The following is a 17,819-nucleotide window of genomic DNA, read 5'->3' on the forward strand; positions in this document are numbered from 1 at the left end:
GATAAATAAAAAAATAATAAAAATAAAAATAAAATGAGGAAGAATGGATATTGGTGGCAACTATCAATCAACAAAAATTGTTTAACAAATATTGAGCATCTTTTGGGTGCCAAGCAATTTCCTAGGCCCTGAGGTTCATTAATTAAAAACTGCGGTTCCTAAACCTCAAATAATTTGGAGACTATTTAGAAGAGAGATACTTGAACATGCATAGTTTATAGAGACAATACAAACATATTTATCAAATCTATTAAAATATTTACATGTTTTGACCGATAATTCTCTTCCAGGAATGAATCATAAGGAACTAATTCAAAAGGGAAAATGCATAAGCTGGTTTATTGCCACATTCTTTATGGCAACAAAATATTGCTTATAACATAAACAGGCGAATTCCAATACATTTTGGCAAATCTATGTAAACATTATGTAGCCTCTGAAGATATTTAAAAACTTTATGGCATATCCACAGCTTAGAAAAATGTTTTTAGGATCAGTGGCAGACATAGGCTAGTATATGACCATCATATTGTTAACTGAAAAAGCAAAATATTATTTTTTTCTCTATTTTAATGTAACCACCCCAAAATCGGGTGCATATGGTTAAGAATTGGGAAACCTCATGACGAGGGAAAGCAGTTACATTTGGTGTGGCAGACGTGCTCTGCGTTCCTTCGGCCTGTCACTCTTAGTCGAATATTGATTTGTGTTCTGTAACTCAGCCTAACGCTTTCTAAAGGTGGAAGTTGAAGGCGTGGAGACGGGGATGCCATCTCCTAGCCTCTCCTTCAGTTTTCCATCTCTGTCCCTCTTCCCTCGTAATTTCTGCACGTAGTGCGCCACCCCTGTGATGTCCTTGTTCCATCCCGCGCCAGCTGGAGGGCCTCCCGCCCGGATGCCTGGTTTCCCTCCCGCACCCAGGCCTCCCGTGGTCTTGGATGCGTGGCCCAGGCCCCTGCCTCTAGGCGCCGCTTTCCCGCTGAGAGCCCGCCGCCCTGCCCACCGGCCAAGCCCCGTTCCCCGCAGGGCCAGCATGGCTTCGCCTCTCGCCTCCCCCAGCCTCCCTGCCCCCGGGCGGACGGCCCCCCCTCGGTCTTAGCTCCGTGCCCCCCTCTGTTACAGCTCTGCCCGCAGCGCGGGTGGGTTGTTCATGAACCGCTGCTCCCCCGGGGAGCCCACCGAGGCAAAGAACCGGCCTGTCCCTTCTGTGCCCCAGCGCCTGGCCCGAGACTGGCCTTAGGAACCCAGTAAATGCTCATGAGGCTCCTTATGAACTGCCTTTCATCTACTGTGATCAAAAATTTCCAGTCACTGCAGGCATGGAAGAAAATTGTTTATAATTTGGGATACTGTGTAAAGAGCCAAGTACTTGGGGGGGGGGGGTGAGCTCTTTTCCTTTTTTTCCCCCCTAAAAAAGCATAATCTCATCTTTTTCCATATTAATCAATAACAAATTTGTGGCCAACATTAGCTGAAGACGTGATTATGTTTTAAAGGAATTTATTTAATTAAAATCAATCGTACGCTGCTAAATAGCTATAACATTACTGAATATAGCTAGACCTTTATGTGTATAAATTAGGATTAGGGGTGAGAGACCCAGGAGAAGCTTATGGCATTTTTTTAGGTAATCGGTTGCACATGTTTTACTTTTTAAAGTAACACATTGAACATATTTTGTTTTAGTTTAAAATGTACTTCTACTGACGACATAGCTGATATAGTCCAGCAGAGGTTATATGTGAACAACCGCTGGGCCCCATGTCCTGAATATCTGGTGAACATGTTTCCGAGGAAAGTTTAGTATAATAGGATTAAAAACAAAAACTTGAACATTCCAGTTCATTACTATTCTTCTGTCTGTAAACGTATGTCCCTGCTTCCTAATCTAATTTACGTTATTTAGCCTTTGGAGAAAAAAGATACGTTTATTGCTCACTGTACAAGCTGTTTGGCCCTTAAATAACAATTGCTGTTTATGTCCATTTAAAGGATTGGAGAGGTAATCGGCTGGCAGCTGACTCCCCTCTAAGCTGATAGCTGCTTCCTCGCTAATCGGCCCCCAAACATACTCAGGGCTGATGGCTGGAGAGAGAAGCAAGCCTGCGCCTCTCAGGAAAGTAGCCACCGACCTCAGCAACCAGAACGTTCGTAGCATGCGAGCCTCACCCTCGTCATCGCTTTTACCCAGAATTTCAGATAAGAAATCGCCTTTTCAGAAAAGTTTTCTATCCGTGCTTAAGAAGGGCGGTGAGGAATTATGATCCATTTTCCAAGATGCCCCCGCGTGGTCAGCTGGCTGGCCCAGCCCACTTAACCGAGGCAGGCGGCGCTCTCCTCAGAGGGTTTAATTCATCGTTTGCGTTCATCGGGACCACTGCAGTTGAGGGGCATTGTTGTCAAAGTTCTAATTATATTCAGTGCTCATGTCTTCAGGATTTTGGAGAAATAAATACATCGAGAGAAAACTTAGTTCCCCATATTGACTCGTGCATTCTCTCCTTAATAGGCTAACAGGGCCCAGGCTGAGCATTAGGAAAACCGTTTGGCGTGCATATTTTGTGTTGAAAACAGGTACGTTCTAAAGGTAGACACATTCAAAGTTACTATGGCAGCAGGTATTTGTGCAGCAGCAGGGCGAGCGTCATCTTTGTCTGCTGAGGCCGGTTGAAAATCATTTCCAAGTTCTTACAAGGTTTATTTCTGTCTTCAGATAGTTTGTTGTTGTTTTTTTGCAGTAGGCCTGTTTATTACTTTTTTAAACTGTCACTATTCAGGGGCATTTTTATTATGAACTATGCAATATTACTTCACAATAAATCGTACTAACGGGCTGTGAGAAGCTGCAAACCCTCCCCAGTTCGGCGCGCCTCTCGCTAGACTCCATCAGCCGCTGCTCCTCGTGCTCACAAAGTGAGAAGTCCGCTGTGACAAGTCCACATTATGCCATCATTTTGGTCGCGGTAGAATATAAGCACGTAGCACCTGTTTATCAGTTCTTCCCAAAGAACAGAGAGCTAGACGCGAATATAAGCAGGGAAATTTTCCCTCAACTGCAAATATTCTTTAGAAGGAATATATTAAGAAATCTATTTTCAGGACCATTTATTGCCTCTCAGAAAGGAAGCGTTCCAAAGAGACACACACGGGCCTCGAATGGTTAGGCGCAGATCTGTTTATATTCTCAGTGCGGGGAAACGGCTCTGGGTGTTTTCAGGGCCTTGCTTCCCATCCCGATGTGTTCTACCCTTTTGAGTGATTTCACAGTGTCGTCTCCCCCGAAGAGCTTCACCCCCTCCCCATGCCTGCTCCCCGCGCCCCGGCTTGCTGGATGGAGACCCTGCCTCAGGAGCTCTGTCATCACCCACAGGCCTCACATCAGGGCCTTCTCCAATCTCCTCTGCAGCTCTTGACCCGATATTCTTTTAGTTTTAAGAGATTATTACTATAACTTAAAAGGCTGACATTTCTAGAACTTTCCTATTTTCCTTGCAAGAAAAGACTCCTGTTATTCCATCTAACATTCCATAAGAAACACAAAACGATCTTATTCTCATTTTGGGGTTGAAAAGAAGAGGCGTGCGGCTGTGTGTGTGAAATAAGTTTTGCAGCTTCAAGCGACACCTCGGTGGTGGATTCCGGAAAGAACCGAGACACGGTGTCTCAGGGATGTGCTTGAACCTACCTCACACTTCCTCCCCCTTGGTAACCCTGTGGCCTTCGCTGAAATTCCGTGTGAATCTGGACTTCCCCCTGAGGGCCTCAGGATCCTCACAGCCCTCCACCTCCAACAAAGAGCCAGGAGTTTGGCCTCCTACACTCGCAGCCACAATCTGCCAGAAACAAAATCCTGCCACCAGATCCACACGCTTCCCTGCGCCTCGTCTGTCGTTTTCTCCCCAGGCCTCTCATCCAAGGGAAAATGGGTCCTACCTTCTGCTCTCTGAAGGTCACTCAGACGTCTCGTCCCATCGGGAGCCGTAGTTTGGCTCCCAGATCCTCTGCCCTTTGTGTCTTTAATGCTTCTCTCTCCCTCGGGATTCAGCTCCTTCCCATCAACCTTCAGACTTTCTGCAAATCAACCCTTAATCCAGAGCATAAACATCTCACTTAACTGCGACAGCGATACCGTGACTTAAGCGACGCAGATTGTATGTAGAAGGAGCGTCAGATTCACGGCGATTCCTCAGGGACTGCAGTTACTGAATTCATATCATTCTACCCCTTCTCTAATATTACTTACAAATCGCTTTCCAGTGCTTGGACTACTGCTCATCAAGTTCTAGAATAACCTGTGGGGTGAAGCAGAAATATGAAATTACTACACTAGGGGGGCAAATTCTCCGTGGAGACGGGTTCCCTGGGAGACCTGTGTCCAGCGTCGCCTGGACTCTCTCCCGGGAATGCTGCTAGACACAAAGTAGTACAGACAAAAATTGCATTTTACTCAGATTAAAAATAAGGACCGTCTCAGGAACGTTCAGGGAGTGGAAACACTCAATGATATTCTCCCCTCTTATTCTGCCTTTTATTTTTTGATTTATTTTTGGGAGCAAATAAAACTTGAACAGCCCTCTGTTAGCCTTGGTCCTGATGACCACATTGCATTTGATTTCCAAATGTGAGTGTTTTTATACAGAGTTGAAAAAAGTGCTGTTTGGAAGTATAATTTTCATTGCTCATTGGGTTGTCATTTTTAATTTTACCACTTCCCTTTTAAACTGTCTTCCTCGAATTCCTTTATCTCTCTAGTTAATAGTCTTCCTCTTCTCTAGTTCATCGAGTGCGGTTTTCTAACCCTTTTCAGCTTTGTATTCAGTTTTATCTCTCATTTTGCAAGCTCGGGCGTGATATTCTTGACTGGTCCTTTTAAGTTTAGCATGTTTTAAAGGGGGGGCTACAACTTATTTTAAATATAATTTTTAGTTGATCTCTGTAGACTCTAACCTATTATCTCGTCACTCAGTAGTATCTTTAACCCTTAAGGCAACGTTATGTGTGAAAATGAATTAAGAAAATGGTGGGAATTTGCAGACTAAAATGGTTAGAGATGTTCTATATAAAATAGCATCACCGGTTCAGAAAACATTATACAGGGTAGGGACATTTAAAGCCAGGTGGCCTGGATTTGTCATGTTTAGGTAAACCAAGATCCACAGAGCCTAAACGATTTGTCCGAGGCTACCCATGATAGCACTAGCACTAAGCACTCAGATATTGTAACTCGTGTTTTGATATTATTTCTGCATTCCATACATTCTAAGTGAATTATTGACTAGAATAATTACTGTTTAGAGGTTGGTGGCATCAATCTAAGGAAAGCTAAGGACTTGTAACGTATGAAGTATTTGCTCACAAAAAAGCAAGGCATATGGAACACTGAGTTGAGTTTCTTTATTCGAATCAACGTAGAGTCTCCATAATTTTGAATGTTGGGATTCAAATGCTCTAAGAACTTTGACTAGTTTATCACGCCAAGCACCGGGTCAGGACTGGAGGCCTTGCTCTCACTGAGCTTTCACGCCTGGCTTGCCGCAGAGATCCCGTTTCAGCGGCTATAGCGGCCTGGCTCTGTAGCCACTCACATCTACGGTCATCCAGGTGCAATGCTAATGGCAGGTGAACACAGGGGCTGTCTTCTGAAGGTGAAGGGGGATGTGACATTGGACTTGGCAGGGAAGTCATTTCTCTTTTCATAGATGCTCTTGATCAACTCATCAAAACAGAGCAAAGTTCATGCAGAACAAATTTCTGATCTTTGTGAAAACACAGTCGTTCACCTTCTGGCCATTTGTGTTGAACTCCAACCTTAGAAACTAGAGAATGCATGAAGTCAGAAAAAAATAGGGGGAAAACCATGCCCTTCTCAGCCATGCGTGACAAAGGATTCTGGCCTTCCACGGAGCCAGGGGTTTTGGTCATCTTTTCATTCCCACCCTCTCATCTGTGCCTTTGGAAAGTGGAGCTCATCTGTTCGCTGGGGATTTTTAAGCTTAACTTGTCTAAAGAGACAGAGAATAGTTACTAATTATTTAACCCAAAATAGCTGGTTTATATAGTTGTTTTGCCAAATAATACTTAAGCGTGATTGAACTGACAAACTATTTTGTGCAGATAATTACAGTTTTCTAGATAACACATTTCAGCATTTATAATAACGGAATGGAAATGTGTTTGTTCTCTTGCTCCGGAGTGGTTCAAATGTGGACAGAATTGATAAAATGCAGGTTGTTTGTAAATCCTCCTACCACATTAAACATAACAACTTTTAATGAAGATTTGTCAGAAGGAAACTGAAAGCAAAACATTGACACCCATGATTCCTTAGTTTTGATACCGGCATTGATTTTTTTTTACTTTAAAAATAAACTTACTCAGGGTTTGTCATTTTAGGATGGTATCTTTGCTGATATTCTTTGGTAAATACATGGTAGAAATAAGTGAGGGTACTTAATATACTGCTAATTATATCATATTAACATATACTATGTTTATATGTCAATTTAAAAATAATACAGATACAAAATTCAACACTACGGATTGCAGTTACACAAAAACAGTATATTAATGACACAAGCCATGGCCACCAGTTCTTTACACTTATTTAACCCATTTAATCTTCATAACTCTATGAGAAATATACTATAGTTATTTTCCCCATTACACAGAAAAGAAAACTGAAGTACACAGTGGTTACCCTGTTAGCAGGTGGAGGACCTAGATTTCAGCCAAGGCAGCTTGGCTCCAAAGGCCATGCCCTTTGCCACTAATATATGAAAAATGATGGAATAATGCAGAAAACATTCAGTTCATGTCAGCCTGGTGGGACTGTAGTTTTACTTTGACCTTATTGTCAATCGTTCATTGTCGTTACAGGCGATTTGAAAAACAGTCTATATTTTATATCGGCTATAGACTAAGCGCCTGCTTCCCTCCCAATGCACGCCTTGAACCTCAGTCCCGGTGTGCTGGGGTCCGAGGTACTTCCTTTGGGAAGGGATTAGGTCCCCGGTAGAGCCCTCGGCAGTGGGATCAGCGCTTTTACAGAAGAGACCCAGAGAGCCCCCTGTTCCCCCAGCACTGAGGAGGCAGCAAGGTAACAGCTGCCTGGGAACCAGGAGGCCGGCCCTCACCAGGCACCGATCTGTGGGTGCCTTGATCTGGGACTTCTCAGCCTCCAGAGCTGTGAGAAATAAACGTTTGCTCTGTAAGCCACCCGGTCCATAGTATTTATGTTACAGCTGCTCAGATGGACTGAGACGATATCTAATTTGAAAAGACAAGACTTCTCCAGAAATTTCGAACAAGCGGGTGTGTTGGTTTTCTTTGGCTGCCCTAACAAGTTACCAGAAGCTGGTTGGCTTCAAACAACATAAACTTACCCTCTCAGAGTTCTGGAGACTGGACAACTGAAGTCAGGAGTTGGCAGGGCCACCTTCCCTCTGAAGACTGTAGGGCTGCTTCCCTGCCTCCCCCAGTTTCCGGTGGGTGCTGGCAATCCTTGACATTCCCTGATATGTAGATTCATCGCTCGGAGCTCTATCTCCAACCTCATATAAGGTTCACCTTATTTTTCTGGCTCTGTGTCCAGTCTTTCCTCTTCTTAAATTAATACCAACAAATGAGTGTAATAGTGTTCCAATAAAAATTTATTTACAAAGCAGGCTGCAGGCTGGATTTGCCCCAGGGGCAATGGTTTGTTGACTCCTGCTCTAGAAATACCTCAACGGCAGTCCTTATCATGTCTGCCTAGATATCTAATAAATGCATATACACTATAGAAAGACCAACAAGATTCGGAAATGAACATTTTCTTAATTTGGGGATGAATCCATTGATTATGGACATTGTCATAAAGCCAAGATTAAGAAGAAAAGTCACTATACTACCTTGAGAAGTAATTTACATGTTACTTTAATTAATTTTTTCAAGGAGCCATGAAGTAACCATTATCTCTTTCTAAGATCAAGAGACTCTATAACAGTTATCTCAACTTATCTAAGTTCATTCAGGGACTAAATGATAGGATTTCAACTTATGGGTACCTGACTTCATATATATTATTGCTATAGTATGTCTTATAACACAAGCACTCCTATAATTTTTTTCTACCTATGTTCTATCATCACCAGAATTTTGAAATTAAAATCAAAATATGATATTATGCCCATACCTCTATGCATAAGAATATACACACACAGAGTCAATTAGAAGATATTTGGGTCAGCTCCATAAAATATCTAACTATCTCTTTTAACCAAACTTATTAGAAGAGGCTCCGTATGAAGCAAGGAAATTTCTAATTAGCCTGGGAAATCACGGAGAGATGAAAGTTTTAGGCAAAAAGCAGAGGCCTGCCCTGAATGCCACCTGCCTCCTTGGTGTTCTGCCTGGCACACTGCAAGTCCCTGCTGGACCTCTGCCCCTAGAAGCCTGGCTGCTTTCTCTGATTACCAGCCACTGGCCAGTCTCTTGATTCCAACAACACAATTCAGAATCATCTGACCCTATGAACCACTGTTGCCCTGAAATGCTTGTAGTTTTCCCTCACCTTGTGAATTTGATTTCACCTGCGTGTGTCCTCGAGGAACATATTTTCTATGAATTACCTTAACTCCAAGCTCCTGAGCAGCTATGTATGACTAGTGTTACTGTCTCTGGCTTAATATTATGTACCTGACATGATGCACTGAGTGGGAGAGCCTCGGGTCTTTAAACTTCATGGAAGGGTTGGCCACACTTAGATGAACTGGTCAATAGGGCCATGCTGGGACCTCAATACCCAGGACGTTTAGCTGGCAGACAGCACAAACTGGACCTACAATTCTGCAATCAGGAAATCGGCCTCTGAGTGCAGGACCCTGAACCATCCTAAAGGACTTCTCTAGACTTGTGGGGGCCACCACCCAGGACAGCAACTGCAGAAAAGGAGAGGAGGCCTGGGACCCTGGCCTGCACAGTTACATACGCTCTTTAATAGACCATTTAAGTCAGGGAGAGTGGAGGCGCTGCCTGCTGTGAGGTTCATACTTCACCATTCTTTGGGACACCAATTCCCACCATTTCTAACCAGACAGTAAGAGTTCCTATTCAAGAAACTAAGGCACAGGTTCCCCTGGTCCCGTTTATCTACCTGGTCACTTGGAGAGCTATTTCCTGTCATGTTGGTTTTTGAGTTTTATATTGCTTCCAAGATGCCCACATGTGCGTAAATGGGTAGACCACGGAAGTCGACTTAAAAAACTTACTATGGGAATTTAAAATATGGGTTGATGCTCTTTAATCTTCCCAGGGCCAGGGTAGTATCTCTGAGGCTTGTGAATAGTGTTGGTCTAATGAACCGGTAGACTAGTGTGGTTATTATGTTTCTAAATACATCATAGTTTAGTCCCATGACCCTGTCTACAAAGATCAATATTTAAAGTACCCGAGTAAATGGCAATATGTAGTCAAAGTAGAGAAATAACAGGGTCTTAGAAGATTCCATTTCTATCTTCTAAGTCTCACATGGAGTCCAGTAGATGCTGAACAAGGTAATGACGTGAGAGGACAGCTCAGCTACTTGTCACATGGAGGACAAGCAAAAAGTCCATGCGTTGTGACTCTTTATTCCTTGATTCCCAGCACTGGCATTTTTTTTATACTTCTCATTGAATTTCTGAAAAAAAATAATGGCTATTTCCGTCAAGGAAATTTTCCAGAGCCTGCAATGGCATTTAATTTGGGCTCTGCCTACTGTCCCTGGACTACAACCAACTCTCTGCATTCGAAGCAGATTTGCTGATTTTGGCTCTTCCTAATCTCTAACCGTGGGAGGGGCGCGAGGTGCACCCCACTGCTCTCTCTGCACGTCCCGGCACTGACCCCCTCGGGGCTAAAAGGAATCCTGTATGTCACATGTCACGTAAAAATCTGCGGACTGGCGTTGTATCAGTTGGGGTCTTCCAGGAAACAGGCGACAGGATGGAATTACACGTGCAAAAGATTCATTGAGGAAAACAGCTGTAAGGAGTAGAGGGGAGAGAAGGCCGCTGTGAGCAGGGAGGGGGCCTCCAGGCCGGACGCAAGTGGGACCCGCGTGAAAGGCAAACCGCGTGGGGACAGGAGGGTTGGGTGGCGGGAAGCTCAGCATCAGTGTAGCGCTGGGCGGCCCCAGCTGGACCGATGGGGTGCCGCAGGGCAAGGGTGCTCCTCTGAAGCGCCCCCACTGGGTGGAAAGAGCAGGTTGCTGCGGTCCCCCGAGCTCAGGCTGCGGCTGTGAGCAGCTGTCCCGGGCGGGTGAGCCTGCCCTCTGGGGCCCGGGTGAGCCTGCCCTCTGGGGCCCGGGTGAGCCTGCCCTCTGGGGCCCGGGTGAGCCTGCCCTGTGGGGCCCGGGTGAGCCTGCCCTCTGGGGCCCGGGTGAGCCTGCCCTGTGGGGCCCGGGTGAGCCTGCCCTGTGGGGCCCGGGTGAGCCTGCCCTCTGGGGCCCGGGTGAGCCTGCCCTGTGGGGCCCGGGTGAGCCTGCCCTGTGGGGCCCGGGTGAGCCTGCCCTCTGGGGCCCGGGTGAGCCTGCCCTGTGGGGCCCGGGTGAGCCTGCCCTGTGGGGCCCCGGTGAGCCTGCCCTCTGGGGCCCGGGTGAGCCTGCCCTCTGGGGCCCGGGTGAGCCTGCCCTGTGGGGCCCCGGTGAGCCTGCCCTCTGGGGCCCGGGTGAGCCTGCCCTCTGGGGCCCGGGTGAGCCTGCCCTCTGGGGCCCGGGTTGCAGCAGCTGGGGGCGGCCGGCTGGGCTGCACTCCCTGCAGCGTCTGTCCCTTCCTGGTGCCTCCACGGCTGCCACAAGCCTGCGACGTTTTTAGCATCTATGGGAGTGTCTTCCACCAAGACTTGTGAAATAGAAATTTTCCCAAACATTAAAAAATAGTTAAGGGCCCAGGTGCCTAAAAGCAACGGTAAATGTCCACTACGTAACTCTAGGCATGGAAACTGAAATAAAGTTAGCCCAAGGCTAAACAGTAAGTTATTTACGGTGAGAAGCCATCCTTGCATTTCTCCATGCCCTGCAAAGCCTTTGGTATATTACGGTTGTTGAAATGAAAGACAGATAATAGTAATTCCTGCTCCGGTTTGGAAGGAGTCACACTGTTTAAAATGTCGCTCAGTGCAACAGTAGTGAAATACCTACTTCTTTGTTTAAACAGCCACCAAGTTCACCCCAACATATACACACACACATATATATGTATGTGTATTCATATATACACATATACAGAGAGAGAGACCTTGACAAATATTATACATTTAGGTCAAAACCAGTCCCAAATGTCAGCAGTATGACTAAAGCACATAGTTTGAGAAATTAACGCAAAATAGCCTATAAATTATGTTGTAACCATCACTCTTAATTCCCCCTCCTTGATTCACTGCAAAAGCTGTTATAATGTTACCGGATCTAATCATATTTGTTCCAAACCCAGGCATTAAACACAAGATGGGGGAAATAAAATCAAGTGAGGCCATTGTTTGCATCCACCGGGTGTTATAGCTGTGGCTCAGACACCTAAGTCCAGTTGGGACAGTTCTGCTTGTCCTTCCCGGGACCCTTACTCAAAGCCAGGATTTCACCTGAGGTGACCCACGGGGCTGTGCCTGCATTTTACCGCCCCGTCAGAAAGCGAGGCCCTTCTTTGTTCTGACTGAAGAACACACATATGTGGACAAGGGCTTCTGGGGAAGTCCTTTGAAGTGGCTTAAGGTGGGATTATCAGCAAGGTTTTCTGCATAGAATACAGTCTTCCTTTCAGTAGCGATCTAGGTATTTCTTATTCAATTTTTTTTCAAGCAGGATAATATGTTTGTTGTGGTTTTAACATGTTTGGATTCTTTAAAACAAAAAGGAAACTCAAAATACTTTAGATATAGCATCTAGGGCATTAAAAAAGCTTAAAATAAATGAAGGGCAAGAATAATCCAAAGACTATGAAAGAAAATTTGTAATTAATTTATGTTCCATTATTGGAATATTTCAATCATTGCCAATAATGGACCTTGAAAGATGTGACAGTATTTATTTCTGTTTCTTTATGTTAAGGAGATCTCCTTGCCCCTCTCTACTATCTACTGTGGTCGAATTCACCAATGCAATATTATTTAAAACCCAACTGAAATAACAAATCTGTATTGTATGGTTAAAAGTGAATTTATTTATTACATACATCTATGTCGCAATGTATTTGAAATATTCCTCAAGGTTCTTAAGTCAATGTTTTCTCTTTGGTTTAATGTACCATTTTCATGTCAGACTAAAATGAAACCAAAAGACACCTTTCCCCCTTTGCAAAGCTGGCTTTGGGCCCTGGAATCCATGCCCCTGGGTCCTCCCATGGATCCCCTCCTTCTCCGGGCCTTCGCCTGCACATGTCATCTTCTGGGACCCGCCTCCTCACTTACCTCCTTCCCACATAGAAAATGTTTAAAGCAAAGAATAATCACCAACCTTCCCATGTAACCCCATTGTTCTATCAACTAAATAATCAGTCTCCCTTTACTAAAAGATACCCCAAACAAGTGTAATTCCCTTGTTATCTGCATTTTCTAAAACATTTTCTTCTGAGCCCCTGGTCATCAAGTGGTTCCCTCTTTAAGCAACAAGCTGCTGCTGCTCCGTAGGTCCCAGCGCCTGGCCTGGGTCTCACTCTCTGGAGCTTCTCATCAGCACCTCACCCTCCCGATGAGGCCTCTTCCCGCTTCACAAGCTCCCTGGGACTTCAGGGCCTCCCTGCTGATCGCCCATCACTTTTCCCTTCTCCTTTCACAGCCTCTCTCCCCGGCCCCCTCCCCTCTGTGTGAACACTTTCTATTTTCAACATCACCTTGTAGTCAAAGTAACCAAAACAATGGTGCTGCACAAAATGTGCTCATTCCCCTGAATAAGAGCACATTGCTAGATATTTGGGCTTAAAACATTGACTGTCCCCTGGACCAACAGTCTTGATTTGGAAATCAGACCAGTCCTACTACAAACAAAGGCAGTTTTAAAAAAAAATTGCACACACGCGCGCGCACACACACACACACCCCTTCAACATCTTCCTCAACGGGCAATGATAGTGTTCGGCGCTGACCCCCTTCTCACACCTACCATCAAGACTGTGTTTCAGACTTTGGGAAATAACGAACCACATCAATGCAAGCACTCTTCTAAAGATACGGACAAAGGAACACGTGTTAGCAACTCTCCCCCAAAGACCACGGAACGCTCAGCCGTCTAAAAAATAATCCTTTTAATCTTTGAAGCTTGGAACTGAGAAATCATTCCCGTTCTGGGTTTCTGAGAGCACTCAACATACTTTTCTCCTTTCTGCTAATTAACAAAAGACTTTTCAAACTGTCACCGTTTTTGCTTATAGTAGTGCTGGCCCAACCATTCAATACCAGCGAAATTACCGAGTTATTACAATGGTGTCGGTGTGATGAACACGCCATACGGAGGTAAAAGAGAGCCTGCAGCTTGGTGCCTAGAAGTGCAAGCACCAGTTAAACTTCTTTAATGTGTGTGTGTGTGTGTGTGTGTGTGTGTGTGTGTTGGGGGGTGGTAAATAATGATTTGCGGCAACCAGGGCTCTCTCATGGCTTTGTGCATATTTTAATAGGGTCCTTCCCTTTGCAGTCTGAGTAATTAAGCTTTATGACATTCCAGGAACCATAAATCCTGCTGAGATGTTTAAGTTGAGAAGAGCCTCTTGATGTACAATCAAAATAATAAAAATAAAAAAGGACACTCCTCGGGTTCTTAACAAGCGGTTCTTCCTTTTACCTTTGGAGCACAATTGGATGTGGCCCGTTCAAACTGTTCGGTCTCATTGTTCAGTAGAAATTCCTTTTGAAATTCATTGCCTTCAATTACATTTTCTAAAAGAATTTTAATTGCCTGGCTGTAAAGAATAAAGATGCTCTAGGCTCCATTTGTTTATCATGGAGGGGCCTGGAAAATGAGGACAGAGCTTCCCAGCTCCAGTAGGGGCTGCGGAGAGAGGGAGATGACTTTTAATTCGACAAGTTCAGAGAGATTTCTTAGTTTGACGCGCTCGGCAGGGGGTCTTTGAGCTCCTGGCGAGGCTTCTGCATTCCGAGCTTTGAAAGTCTTTCCCTGCAGCAGAAATTGTATCAAAAGCCAATGATAATATTCCCTGCAAGGTAAAGCACCCTATTGAAGATTTGGAGAGCTGTTTATTTATTCATCACAGTTTTTCTTTTAGGACATATCAGGCAGCTAGGTAATAATTCACATAGATGATAGAAAATGCAAAAAAAAAAAAAAAAATCCTCCTCATTAATGTTTCACCGCTTCCTTCTACTTCTGTATAGGCCGTGTGTAGATATAAAATGTGCTCTCTGCTCGTCCCAAACATATACACCTTTATCCCAAATCTCAGTTTCTTTCCCCTCTCTTTCCGTTTTTAAACAAAATTGTCATCTCAGCCCGCCTTCCGCCCCCCGCTGAGCACATAAGATGTTTATGGCTATATCCTGCTCAGTCCTCAAAGTGATTAATTAATTTTAGGGGAGCGTGTTCACTCTCCAAGGCTCTTCGGTATTTTAAGGATGGTTCAGAAAGCTGTTTTCAAAGCAAATGTTAACAATCGGGCTGCTCTCTGGAAGGATCCCCGTATTTTAATATTTTGTATTATATTCGGTGTACGTGGTAGGAAAGAACTTGTTTGTTTCTCCCCCTTTCACTGTTTCTAGGGCAGAGCTGGGAATAAGGGACCGTGACAGCCCTTCCCTCTTGTAACATCAATGTCTGCCATCCGTTTGGCAGAAACAGTGAAGACAAAAACAGTTTCTCCCCGTTTTTCTCCCCCCCTCCATTTTCAATGGCATTAAAAGTGACCTTGCCTGCAAATATCTGGGAGTGACCACAGGGGAAGCAGTAGCCATAGAAGAGTAAGTGTTCTTGATTTTTTATTTTATTTTTATTTTTTAACTATGGAGTCTTAAGGATAGTGTGATGCTTACAGCTGCATTTTTTTTAATGGAATCAATGCAAGAAAACTATGCATGCAAAAGAAAGTTGGGGAAAATTCAGTAGCTCATCATATTTGGGCATATTTAAGTACATTTCACTTTGCAAACATAAACTAGGTTGTGGGCTGTATTTAAATATCAAAAGTGTGAGAGGAAATCACCAGGCCAAGTAACCACTTCACTAACAAAATATCCATAGACTAGCATCAGCAACTATTCCCTTCTTCCATTAATATTAATTGAATGTCCATAAAGTGCAAGCACGGCACAAGGCTCCTTACAAACACAGGTGAGGCCTTGGGATTTCACACTGTGTGGTTGATTCACGATCATTTTGACACACAGAGAAGGGGAGCAGGTCGGAGCATCCTCCAAGACTGCAAAGCAGCCATTCATATCCGTTTAGAGGTGGCTGTATTTTTGCATAACTGTTTGTATACTCTCAACATAATAATTCAGTCGTGCTATTTAGACCCCCCAGGACAAGTTCAGGAGACTCGCTTCCTCCCACCACTGCCACCAAAACACAGTTGTTACCACCACAGCCAACAATGGCACCATGGTGAGACGGTCCAGGTCTCAGACTGAATCTACATCTCACTCTCTCGAACCATCCTTGGGGGTAGGAGAGTTATCAAAATGAACGTAATTAGTCAGACTTTCAAACTCACTAGTGATCAGCTGAATGTGCTCTATCTGTAAATTTGAAAGTAAAATAAATTTAAATTGATGTATCATTGATAATGTAGTGTACCATTTTATATTTATTTCTCAGTGAAAGAACTGCTGAAATATATTTTAAATTTTGCATTTTTAAGCAATGTCTATTTAAAATTCAATGAACAACAGAGGTAAGAAAATATTCAGGAGTATTACAGAAGTATGATGAATCTCAAACGTGGGTATCCTAAAAGCATATTTTGACCGCTAATGATTTTTAAGAAAAGCGTCATGCTTTTATTTCATCAGAATTTTCAGGATTGCTATGGGTTTGCCATTCACAGTAGTGGCCCCATAAAATGAAATATAGGAAAATTCAGTTTTGCTCCTATCAAATTTTCCATTGCTACCCCAGTCCATTGATACTAGTGTCTGTAAGTATTTGTGTAGGGCATTCTGATCCCCGTTTATGTAACTCATTCCTTTAACTTGGATCTTCTTTAAAGTAGCTCGATGGCAGCCACATCATTCCCATGACCAGCCACCAATGACTGGGTTAAGTTCAATTAAATTATATTCTAAATCATTCAAAAATCTTATACCAAACTTCTGAGCTCAGTAGGTATTGCTTTTTTTCTTTTGTTTTTATCATATGCACATAAAAGAAAATGTTTTCTCCTTGTTGGTTATGGAAGAAAATTCTTAAGTGATGATATTGAGCACATAGCATCCTTTTCATAATAATGTCAAACAGTGACTTGAGCACTGACATTAGCTCATAATTTGCTGGTGAGGGACAATTTGTATGTAAAGCTTGAGTGATGTGATTTGATGTGCTTATATTTGAAGTTTCTTTGAATTTAATGTGCTAGTATTCTTAATGAGTAGTCTAAACATGTCTAAGGTGTCCACAGCTGTGGTATTAGTTTGGATTAGGGGAACTGGTTGGAAACATGCAAACAGTCTATACGCCAATAGAGTAAAATAAAATACTAAATAATTTTGAACAACCCCAGCATTGTAAATAAAGTTAGTTTGCATAATATCCAGAGCTGTTCATGTCAGAGGGAAAATCAACTTGCAATTACCGAGGTTGTTTGAAAATCAACATTTTAGGGAGAGGCTTTGTGTCTCATGTAACGAAACTGAAAACTCAGTATACAAAGGGAGGCAAAACAGCCATTGTGCATGTTGGACGTATCTAGTTTTTGTTTCTGCATTATTGACTACAAGGACAATTGACAGTGCCTTGTGTGATGAGACCAGAATGCCAATGAAGACCTTTCTACGTTGGCTGATCCCCTGTTTGCAAAAGAAGGTTCTTTCTTTGTCTCCTCCTTTATTCTGCTCCCTCAGGGTAAGGAGGTACTTGCCGAATCATGTGGGGAGCCTGCGGATTGCAGGACCCGGAGGAAAGCGGGAGAGGAATGCATACAAGGCCATCGAGCTTCTCTGGGAGCTGGTTTTCTGAAGGTATTGAGGAGATGATGGCGGAGGCTAATGGGATGGGAGAGAAATGGGGCTTTTCAGATGTCCTGTTGTGACTTGCTATGCTCACTGCTTTGCTGAGAAAGGCAGGTGAAGCACTTTAGAAGCATATTTTGACTGTCGCATTGTGCTCCTTTGCGAATGGACCATTTGAGCGACCATTTAACAGAGGTCCCATTTTACACGTGCATTACGAGCCACCCCTCGAGGAAGTGTATCGCCTGAGCCCTTGTTTCAGGGAAGGTGAGCTGAGGACCAGAACTGCACTCCTGGGCACACAGGAGCGTGATCAGACCTCACCTTGGCTTTTTGAGATGTTGGCAGAAGCCAGAATCACCGTTGACCCCTCTTCAGCTTTGAAGCCTTTGCATCTCTCCGGACACTGAGAACCCTAATGATGCTCAACAAAATAACTGAGCAGCCTTTAGTAGACAGAAACATTAACACAGAAGGTAAAAACACATATTGGGTTTTGTGTGTATGTTTGGTTTTTGGGTTTTGGTGGTTGTTATTTTTTGTGACAGTGGGAGAAGAGGGTTACAGGTGATGTCCCTGCAGAGCTAGAAGAGAGACCCGCACAGGGCGGCCTAAGAGCAGGAGGACCCGTGGTGGGATGGGGTCGGGCCACCCTCTGAGCTGTAGGAGTGGGAGGAGGCCGGCCCCGCACAGAG

The sequence above is a fragment of the Miniopterus schreibersii genome (assembly GCF_964146895.1).
Source record: "Miniopterus schreibersii genome assembly, chromosome: 2".
NCBI classification, from domain to species: domain Eukaryota; kingdom Metazoa; phylum Chordata; class Mammalia; order Chiroptera; family Miniopteridae; genus Miniopterus; species Miniopterus schreibersii.